We start from the raw sequence: 12,068 nt of genomic DNA on the forward strand, positions 1-12,068 counted from the left end.
AAAAATATAAACGCAACATGGAAAGTGTTGGTCCCATGTTTCATGCGGGATCGTCTGTGGGAGGGGGGTGCGGAGGTGTATTTCTGTCTGTAATAAAACCCTTTTGTGTGGAAAACCTAATTCTGATTGGCTGGGTCTTGTGCCCCAGTGGGTGGGCATATGGCAGCAGAACCTGCCCAGTCGTGAAATCCATCAATTAGGGCCTAATGAATATATTTCAATTGGCTTCTATGAACTGTAACTCAGTAAAATCTTTGAAGTTGTTGCATGTTGCGTTTATATGTTTTGTTGAGTATAGTTAGGAGCTGGGCAATTCCACAGTAACAGAATTACACCAGACTCTGATTTTTCATTTTAAAATGTGTGCAAAACAAAAACCATTGCTGCTTTAAAACCACGTTTGTGTTCATCAGTTCAACAACTGCAGGGTTTGAGCCCCGTTATTAAATATTAGTATTTACTGGTGTTAATCTGACCTGTCTCCTCCTCCTCTTTCACTTCAAAAACTGCATCCTCCTCTTCCTCTTTCACAGTAACATCCTCCTCCTCTTTCACTTCAAAAACTGCCTCCTCCTCTTCTTCTTTCACAGTAACATCCTCCTCCTCTTTCACTCTGAACGAGTCTTCCTCTTCTTTCACTGAAACGTCTTTCTCTTCTTCTTTCACTGTAACAGCCTCAGCCTCTACTTCTTGTTTTACTGTAACATCCTCCTCTTCCTTCTCCTCTTTCACGACAATGTTCAGCCCCAGAGCTTCTTTCTCCGTCCAGCAGACCTCCTCTTCTTTAACAGGAGGGGAGTAGTTTAGGGAGCTCATGTTCGGGGATGTTAGCTAGCTAGCTATCATTAGCGACTAGGCTAATGCTAACTTAACCAGCCAGCTACTATAGCTGACTAATAAATAATAACGTAATATTAAATTAAATAGGTTAACAAGTAGATACGACAGAAGTGTGTCTGAAACACAGTAGCTAATATAGACCGAAAGCGTATAAATAGCTTGAATCTTTCGGCTATGTTGGCTAGCAAGCTACCGAGGTGGTTGACGAGCTGTTTATGAAGAACCGTCCACTAGATTATACGTCACGCTGCAGCATCGCCTGAAAGACGCACATCGCCGTCTGCTGACTGGAGGGAAACGCAGTTGAGGATCACATTTTATTTTCAGACAAAGATTATTTTACATGGATTTAATTAAATAATACTATTATATTGAGACATACAAAGACAGGAATGTGGTGATTGATTAGTGCGAATAAAAAATGTTTACTACAGCACATTTAAGGCAGTTTCATTAAGTCAAACTAAATCTTAATAAGTAGCTAGCTACTGTAGCTCTATACTGCTGCTACATGGTGTAACAATACATCATGTAGATGTATATAATGAACAGACTAGGTCTATACTGCTGCTACATGGTGTAACAATACATCATGTAGATGTATATAATGAACAGACTAGGTCTATACTGCTCCTACATGGTGTAACAATACATCATGTAGATGTATATAATGAACAGACTAGGTCTATACTGCTCCTACATGGTGTAACAATACATCATGTAGATGTATATAATGAACAGACTAGGTCTATACTGCTCCTACATGGTGTAACAATACATCATGTAGATGTATATAATGAACAGACTAGGTCTATACTGCTCCTACATGGTGTAACAATACATCATGTAGATGTATATAATGAACAGACTAGGTCTATACTGCTCCTACATGGTGTAACAATACATCATGTGCGTCTTTCAGGCGATGCTGCCAGCGTGACGTATAATCTAGTGGACGGTTCTTCATAAACAGCTCGTCAACCACCCCAACATAGCCGAAAGATTCAAGCTATTTATACGCTTTCGTGTATATTAGCCACTGTGTTTTAAACCCACTTCTGTCGTCTAGTTAGTTATCCGATTTAATTTCATATTTACAGTGTTGTTATTATTCAGCTAGCGGGCTGGTTAAGTTAGCACTAGCCTAGCTAGCTAGCATTTTCGACCATGAGTTCACTAAGCTACTCTAAACTACTCTCCTCCTGCTAAAGAGGAGGTCTGCTGGACGGAGAAAGATGGTCTGTGGCTGAACGTTGTCGTGAAAGAGGAGGAAGAGGATGTTACAGTACAAAAACAAGTAGAGGGTGAGGCTGTTACAGTGAAAGAAGAAGAGAAAGACGTTTCAGTGAAAGAAGAGGAAGATTCGTTCAGAGTGAAAGAGGAGGAGGATGTTACAGTAAAAGAAGAGGAAGAGAAAGAGGAAGATGCAGTTTTTGGAGTGAAAGAGGAGGATCATATGTGGATCCAGTGGATCCATATGAATGATCAATCCACAGTAAGTGGCCAATAAAACAGAATGAATCACAGGTTAATGGATGCTCTCCAATTCAATCATTATACCAGACTGACTGGGAGATTCCACTTCACTAGACCGACTGGGAGATACCACTTCACTAGACTGACTGGGAGATACCACTTCACTAGACCGACTGGGAGATACCACTTCACTAGACCGACTGGGAGATACCACTTCACTAGACCGACTGGGAGATACCACTTCACTAGACTGACTGAGGAGGAGATTACTGTCAGATTGGAAGAAGACGAGGATGAAACTGGATATCTGGGCTCGGTTTCCCAAACGCATCTTAAGGCATCCAATGGTTCTAACGATAAACGGGCCCTGATTAACACTAGTAAGTACTGTCTTAAATACAGAGGCACAAACTCTGCAGTTGTTGAACTGATGTGTGGTGTTAAAGGGGAAATATGCAATAGCTACATCCATATTTAGACTTTTTCAATAATTTATTTATAGCCATTGATTCTTGAAGAATATAACACATGCCTCATGAGCTTAGTTCAACTGTTGTACCCCATCAGAACCCCAAATAAGCTTTTTTTTACTCCAATGTTTAGAAACAATGTAAATCAACACTGTATTGCCTCAACATGGTTAAAACTATAATGTTGATATCATGGATGGTCGGTCCTTGCATCCATAGGTCTGTCTATGAATTAGAGACCAGTTACATTTCTCCAGACCCATCCGTCATCTTATTACCAAAACAGTGTTTTACTGCAGATTGGTTGATTTATTGTTTTTTTTTAAACAGCAACAAAATGGCTGCCCAGAGACTTGGCGTAACAGTTATAAGGTGTTGGCTTGACAGTTGCTGGACCCAGGTTTGAGTCCAGCTCAGGTTTGAGTCCAACCCCTTGAATTCACTACACTATGAATACAAGGACTGGCCATCCATGATGTCATAATGATAGTTTAACCAGGTTTCTAGGCTATATAGTATATTCTAGAATTCATCCATGATGTCATAATGATTGTTTAACCAGGTTTCTAGGATATATAGTATATTCTAGAATTCATCCATGATGTCATAATGATAGTTTAACCAGGTTTCTAGGCTATATAGTATATTCTAGAATTAATCCATGATGTCATAATGATAGTTTAACCAGGTTTCTAGGCTATATAGCATATTCTAGAATTCATCCATGATGTCATAATGATAGTTTAACCAGGTTTCTAGGATAAATAGTATATTCTAGAATTCATCCATGATGTCATAATGATATGTTACACCATGTAGGATCAGTATAGACCTAGTCTGTTCATTATATACATCTACATGATGTATTGTTACACCATGTAGGAGCAGTATAGACCTAGTCTGTTCATTATATACATCTACATGATGTATTGTTACACCATGTAGGAGCAGTATAGACCTAGTCTGTTCATTATATACATCTACATGATGTATTGTTACACCATGTAGGAGCAGTATAGACCTAGTCTGTTCATTATATACATCTACATGATGTATTGTTACACCATGTAGGAGCAGTATAGACCTAGTCTGTTCATTATATACATCTACATGATGTATTGTTACACCATGTAGGAGCAGTATAGACCCAGTCTGTTCATTATATACATCTACATGATGTATTGTTACACCATGTAGGAGCAGTATAGACCAAGTCTGTTCATTATATACATCTAAATGATGTATTGTTACACCATGTAGGAGCAGTATAGACCTAGTCCTATACCTAGTCCTATATTATTTTATACTAATACAATTGCTCAGAGAAAGAGATTTAGTGTAACATGTAATTCTCAAAAGGTAGGGGTCTGAATTATTGCCACCCATGTTTTCAATACTCCAGCACCCTCCCCTTTGGAGGATAATGACACTGAAATGTTTCATGAGATTAGAGAACACATTGCGTGGGATCTTAGACCATTCCTCCAACCAGAATCTCTACAGGTCCTCAATTTCTTTTGTCTGCGCTTGTGGACTGCCCTGTTCAATTCAAACCACAGGTTTTCAATGGAGTTCAAGTCCGAAGACTGAGATGGCCATTGAAAATTTTGATTTTGTACCCAATTAACCATTTCTTCTGGGACGTTGATGTGTCTTGCTGGAAGATCCACTTAAGGCCAAGTTTCAGCCTCCTAGCAGAGAGGTAACCAGGTTTTGGGCTAAAATATCCTAGTAGTGGGTAAAGTTTAATGATTTATTTTATACAGTAATTCTTTATCATCTTTATCAAGGGTATCAATAACTAGGTGCTTATTTTGATATCTAATTATTTGACTGAATCAGAAATACAGATGTGGAGTAGATGTAGAGTTTGTTTGAAATTCTCATAAAAATCTGAACTAATCAAACAACACTTGTTGCTCTTTATACGTGTTGATATAATATTCATATGTAATGGAGAGGAAAAAAAACGTTTCCCTAAACTGCTTTATAATATTATAATTCAATGAAGAATAAAAATAGTTTTCCCTCCTCAACTGCGTTTCCTCCCTCCAGACAGCAGATGGCGATATGTGTCTTTCAGGCGATGTTTCTAGTGTGACGTATAATCTAGTGGACGGAACTCTTCTTCAACAACTGCAGCCACCTCGGTAGCTCGATAGCCGACAAAGTCTGAACATTCAAGTTCTTTAGACAATTTCGTGGTTCATTTACCACTTTGCTTTAAACATACTTATGTGGAAACAACTAGCTACCCCTTTTGATGTAATATTTACTTTATAAGTCAGCTAGCTGGCTGGTTAAGTTAGCACTAGTCTAGTCGCTAATGCTAACTAGCTATTATCTCCGACCATGAGTTCACTAAGCTACTCTCCTCCTGTTAAAGAAGAAGAGGTCTGCTGGACGGAGAAAGAAGCTCTGGTGAAAGAGGAGGAGGAAGAGGGACTTTGGCTCAACGTTGTCGTGAAAGAGGAAGAGGAGGATGTCACACTACAAAGACAAGTAGAGGGTGAGGCTGTTACAGTGAAAGATGAAGAGAAAGACGTTACAGAGAAAGACTCATTCAGAGTGAAAGATGAGGAGGATGTTACTGTGAATAAAAAGGAGGATGATGCAGTTTTTGGAGTGGAGGATGAAGTGAAAGAAGATGAAGACGTTTTTGGAATGAAGGATGAAGAGGGGGAGATTACTGTCACATTAGAGGACGAAGAAGAGAAGACTGGAGATCTGGTAAACACCAGTAAATACAGTGAGTACTATCTAATAAAACAGGGACATTGATCTGATTAACACCAGTAAATACAGTGAGTACTATCTTATAAAACAGGGACATTGATCTGATTAACACAAGTAAATACAGTGAGTGCTATCTTATAAAACAGGGACATTGATCTGATTAACACCAGTAAATACAGTGAGTACTATCTTATAAAACAGGGACACAAACTATGCAGTTGTTGAACTAATGTGTGATTTTTAAAAGGGCATTCTACACTTGAATATGTTTTTGTACTGTCGGAATTGTTCATGATGTCCTTTCCTGTTGAAAAGTGATATATAAATACAGTAAAATTATAAACACACTAAAGGGAAACAAATAAATGTTTTGAGCAAAATAGTGTTTTTTTAACAACTGCAAACTAGAAGGAGTGAGTGATGTCATAGTAAGGCCTTCAAGGAGTTGGCTTGATGGGAAGTCGTGATGTCATCCAATAGGAGGCTGATCTTCATGTGAATATTCATTATTCTATTTAAAATCCTTCATGTTCTGTCAAGTTGGTTGTTGATCATTGCTAGAAAGCCGTTTTCAAGTCTTGCTATTGACTTTCAAGACGATTTAAGTCCAAACTGTAACTAGGCCACTCAGGAACATTCAATGTCATCTTGGTAAGCTCCTCCAGTGTAGATTTGGCCTTGTGGTTTAGGTTATTGTCCTGTTAGGACAGTTTTTTTGTATTCAGATCTTTGAAATGCACTCTACCTACGTAACATTTAGTGTCTCCTTATGTTACTTTGGGAAAACAGTTTTCATGGGCACAGAAATCCTAAATCATTTCAGAGTTTGCTAAATCCAATGGTTCTAACCGAGAGTCACCTTAACTTTATTGACAACACCCAAATGGATACTGTCATTAATGTGGTTCTTCAATAATTACACATAATACTTAATACTGTAGCTGTTTAGTTACAGTCACATGTTCAACTATCATCAGCTGATCCAGGAAATGGATTTTCGAATGACAGTCACATGACAAACATCACGACATGCAACAACAACCAAGTGCTTCTTCATTCATTACTCTGGTAAAGACAGTTATGCCGTGCTCCACGTTGGATCCAACATCCCTAACAAATTGATGTTTATAATGTGTTATTGTCTGCTTGATTTACAGTAGGGTCTCGTTAGTCTGTTTGGACACAGAGATACTTAGCTCATAATGTGTAGAGAACTGTTCCTTGGTGGATAGGCTATTGTACAACACACAGAGCTATTTTCCTTTATTCAGGACATTTAGAATGACATCACATTACAGAGTAGCCTAGTGGGATTATTCACAAAATTATCTGGTGATCAGGTTATGAAATGTCATGACAAAGACAGTTTAGTTTCCTTGTTTCACCTGAAATATTAAATTATTTATAGTCCTAGGTCTATGTTGTTGTTAGATAAAGTTATGGGTCCTACAGTAGGTCTATGTTATTGTTAGGTGAAGTTATGGGCCAATTTGTTAAACACTTAGTGTACAAACCCTCATTGTCAGGCTGATGTTAAAGCTAGCCAAAGAGCATTTTACTGGTTGAAGTGTTTTTTAAAGAATAAAGCAGTTGATTTGCGACAATAACACAAACATATTAAGCAGGAGGTTCAAACGAGCCTTACAATTATAATCCAAAAGTAATGTGAAATGCACTCATATGCAACCTGTAAATGGAGGCTATTTTTCCTGTCAGCCTATGAGAACTCCCCTGAGTTTTCCCCCATGGTGGTGAATTAGTGAATAGACACAGAGCTTAATGTGAGTTCCCTTGAGTAGCACTCCTGATCTTGCACTGTAATATTCAGAATACATTGTGAAAAACTAAAATCTTCGCTCACCATTTTTGCTCCAGGCAGATATACTACATCCATAACTAGTGGTTTCCTCATTACCAGATATACTACATCCATAACTAGTGGTTTCCTCATTACCAGATATACTACATCCATAACTAGTGGTTTCCTCATTACCAGATATACTACATCCATAACTAGCGGTTTCCTCATTACCAGATATACTACATCCATAACTAGTGGTTTCCTCATTACCAGATATACTACATCCATAACTAGTGGTGTCCTCATTACCAGATATACTACATCCATAACTAGCGGTTTCCTCATTACGAGATATACTACATCCATAACTAGTGGTTTCCTCATTACCAGATATACTACATCCATAACTAGTGGTTTCCTCATTACCAGATATACTACATCCATAACTAGTGGTTTCCTCATTACCAGATATACTACATCCATAACTAGTGGTTTCCTCATTAGCAGATATACTACATCCATAACTAGCGGTTTCCTCATTACCAGATATACTACATCCATAACTAGCGGTTCCTCATTACCAGATATACTACATCCATAACTAGCGGTTTCCTCATTACCAGATATACTACATCCATAACTAGTGGTTTCCTCATTACCAGATATACTACATCCATAACTAGTGGTTTCCTCATTACCAGATATACTACATCCATAACTAGTGGTTTCCTCATTACCAGATATACTACATCCATAACTACTGGTTCCTCATTACCAGATATACTACATCCATAACTAGTGGTTTCCTCATTACCAGATATACTACATCCATAACTAGTGGTTTCCTCATTTCAGATATACAACATCCATAACTAGTGGTTTTCTTCATTACCAGATATACTACATCCATAACTAGTGGTTTTCCTCATTACCAAGATATACTACATCCATAACTAGTGGTTTCCTCATTACCAGATATACTACATCCATAACTAGTGGTTACTCATTACCAGATATACTACATCCATAACTACTGGTTTCCTCATTACCAGATATACTACATCCATAACTACTGGTTTCCTCGTTACCAGATATACTACATCCATAACTACTGGTTTCCTCGTTACCAGATATACTACATCCATAACTAGTGGTTTCTTTGTTACCAGATATACTACATCCATAACTACTGGTTTCCTCATTACCAGATATACTACATCTATAACTAGTGGTTTCCTCATTACCAGATATACTACATCCATAACTAGTGGTTTACTCATTACCAGATATACTACATCCATAACTAGTGGTTTCCTCATTAGCAGGGAGGTGTTTCTGCAATCAAATTGTGAGTGCATCGCCCTCGCCCCCAAAATTTTAGCAAACACAGAAAGGGGCCTGTATTGGATAGCAAAAATCACAATGCTTAGGATTTCACCAACTTTAATAACTTATCTCTAGCTACCGCTAATGTGAAAACAAGACAAAATATGATTGTTGCTAACTTGACTGTCTTAATTGCCAAATAATTTAACAGTCAATTGTTTACAACTTCATGGGTACACTCTTGGCATCACCTTTCACCTCAAATAAACAGTGGATCTTTGCTGTTGTGGGCCTTTAACCATCTGTTTATAACTTTGTTATTCACACAGGAGAGAGACGTGACTATCGTGGATCCTCTGGGGAGTCTCAACAACATCATGAAGCTGACAAGGCAGAGAAGAGTCTCTCCAGATCAGAACACCTCAAGAAACAGCAGCAGAGACCCACATGGAAGAAATCTTACTGCAAATCTTCATCGGAACTTAAAATACACCAGCGAGTACACACAGGAGAGAAATCTCACCACTGTTTTGATTGTGGGAAGAGTTACTTAAGATCAAAATCACTAAAAGTACACATGATGATTCACACAGGAGAAAAACCTTATAGCTGTGATCAATGTGGGAAGAGTTTTACTACATCTAGCTATCTGACTATACACCAGAGAACACACACAGGAGAGAAATCTTATAGCTGTACTCAATGTGGGAAGAGTTTTACTCACTTAAGCAGCCTGGTATCACACCAGAGAAAACACACTGGAGAGAAACCTTATAGCTGTGATCAATGTGGGAAGAGTTTTACTACATCTAGCCATCTGATTGTACACCAGAGAACACACACAGGAGAGAAATCTTATAGCTGTACTCAATGTGGAAAGAGTTTTACTCACTTAAGCAGCCAGTTATCACACCAGAGAACACACACAGGAGAGAAATCTTATAGCTATAATCAATGTGAGAAGAGTTTTGTTACTTCTAGCCATCTGACTATACACCAGAGAACACACACAGGAGAGAAACCTCATAGCTGTGATCAATGTGACAAGAGATACTCTGATAAAAGATCTCTGATCAAACATCAGAAAATACATACATGAAGAAGTTGTTTCATGATATCAATGAAATAATGTCACAATGTAGAATGTTTTAACATTGTAGTAGGAGTATTTTAATGATGTCACAATGTAGAATGTTTTAACATTGTAGAAGGAGTATTTTAATGATGTCACAATGTAGAACCCTAAACGTTTGTCCCCTGTTCTATTGATTTCAACATGATATGGATATTAGCCTCATCTGTGGAAATTGTTTTGTTCTTTGCTCCGTTCATCTTTCCCTCAATCTTGACTAGTCTGCCAGTCCCTGCCACTGAAAAACTTCCCCACTTGCATGATGCTGCCATGCTTCACCGTAGGGATGGTGCCTGGTTTCCTCCAGACGTGACACTTGGCATTCCAGGCCAAGAGTTCAATCTTGGTTTCATCAGAACAGAGAATCTTGTTTCTCATGGTCTGAGAGGCCTTTTGGTGAACTCCAAGTGGGCCGTCATGTGACTTTTATTGAGAAGTGGCTTCTGTCTGGCCACTCTACCATAAAGGCCTGATTTGTGGAGTGCTGTATAGATGGTTGTCCTTCTGGAAGGTTCTCCCATCTCCACAGAGGAACTCTGGAGCTCTGTCATAGTGAACAGCGGGTTCTTGGTCACATCCTTGAACAAGGCCCTTCTCCCCCGATTGCTCTGTTTGAAGAGTCTTGGTGGTTCCAAATGTCTTCCATTTAATAATGATGGAGGCCACTGTGTTCTTGTGGACCTTCAATACTTCAGCCATTTTTTGGTACCCTTCCCCAGATCCTGTCTCGGAGCTCTACGGACAATTCCTTCGACCTCATGGCTTGGTTTTTTGTTCTGACATGCACTGTCAACTGTGGGACCTTATATAGACAGGTGTGTGCCCAAATCATGTCCAATGAATTGAATTTACCGCAGGTGGACTCCAATCAAGTTGTAGAAACATCTCAAGGATGATCAATGGAAACAGGATGCACCTGAAAGCAGTTTCGAGTCTCATAGCAATGGGTCTGCATACTTATGTAAATAAGGTATTTCTGTTTTTCTCTTTGTCATTATGGGGTAGATTAATGAGGAAAACAATATTATTTAATCCATTTTAGAATAAGGCTGTAACGTAACAAAATGTGTGAAAAGTCAAGGGGTCTGAATACTTTCTAAATGCTCTGAATATGCTATTGGTTTACTGTTAGAATAAGTTGTATGACTACACCAATACTGTTAAAGCAACGATGCAGAGACCTAGAAAATGCATGGCCAACCTTGCTGCTAGAGATCTAGCTACTGGGTGTGCAGGTTTCTGTTCCAGCCCTGCACTAACACCTGACATTGTGCTGATTATTTGGATTAGACACTATTGAACTATTCAGTCATGTCTTGTTGTGGAGTCAGATGGACGTCTAAATCCACGGCCCATTTCCACAGCTGTTCTTTATGATAGGAAATAAAGTGGATTCACACAATCAACTATAGTGTCTTTTTGGGTCAGTGAACATTCCCTGTTTGTCTGTTTTATTTGGTTGTTTCTCTAATTTAGTCTGATGATATTGATGCACAATCACTGTCTGGCTGACAGTCTGTGAACTGAGTCAATCTAGTTCCCACAGACATGAACGTTGTGGGTATTTAATTCTGCTACATTTAAACATTATTTAAGCTTTATTTAACTAGGCAAGACAGTTGAAAACAAATTCTATTTACAATGATGGCCTACCTGGGAACAGTGGGTTACATGCCTTGTTCAGAGGCAGAACGACAGGATTTTTACCTTGTCAGCTCAGGATTTGACCCACCAACCTTTTGGTTTCTGGCCCAATGCTCTAACCACTAGGCTACCTGCCCGGCCTATAGGCATGTCCAATGCAGACATGATGGGATTAGTATTGGCTTCATAGGCGTGTCCAATGCAGACATGATGGGATTAGTATTGGCTTCATAGACGTATCCAATGCAGACATGATGGATTAGTATTGGCTTCATAGACGTGTCCAATGCAGGACATGATGGGATTAGTATTGGCTTCATAGGCGTGTCCAATGCAGACATGATGGGATTAGTATTGGCTTCATGTATGGCATTATAGCGTATCCAATGCAGACATGATGGGATTAGTATTGGCTTCATAGACGTGTCCAATGCAGACATGATGGGATTAGTATTGGCTTCATAGGCGTTCCAATGCAGACATGAGGGATTAGTATTGGCTTCATAGACGTGTCCAATGCAGACATGATGGGATTAGTATTGGCTTCATAGACGTGTCCAATGCAGACATGATGGGTTAGCTATTGGCTTCATAGCACGTGTCCAATGCAGACATGATGGGATTAGTATTGGCTTCATAGACG

The sequence above is a fragment of the Salmo trutta genome, chromosome 17, assembly GCF_901001165.1.
Source record: "Salmo trutta chromosome 17, fSalTru1.1, whole genome shotgun sequence".
Taxonomy (NCBI): domain Eukaryota; kingdom Metazoa; phylum Chordata; class Actinopteri; order Salmoniformes; family Salmonidae; genus Salmo; species Salmo trutta.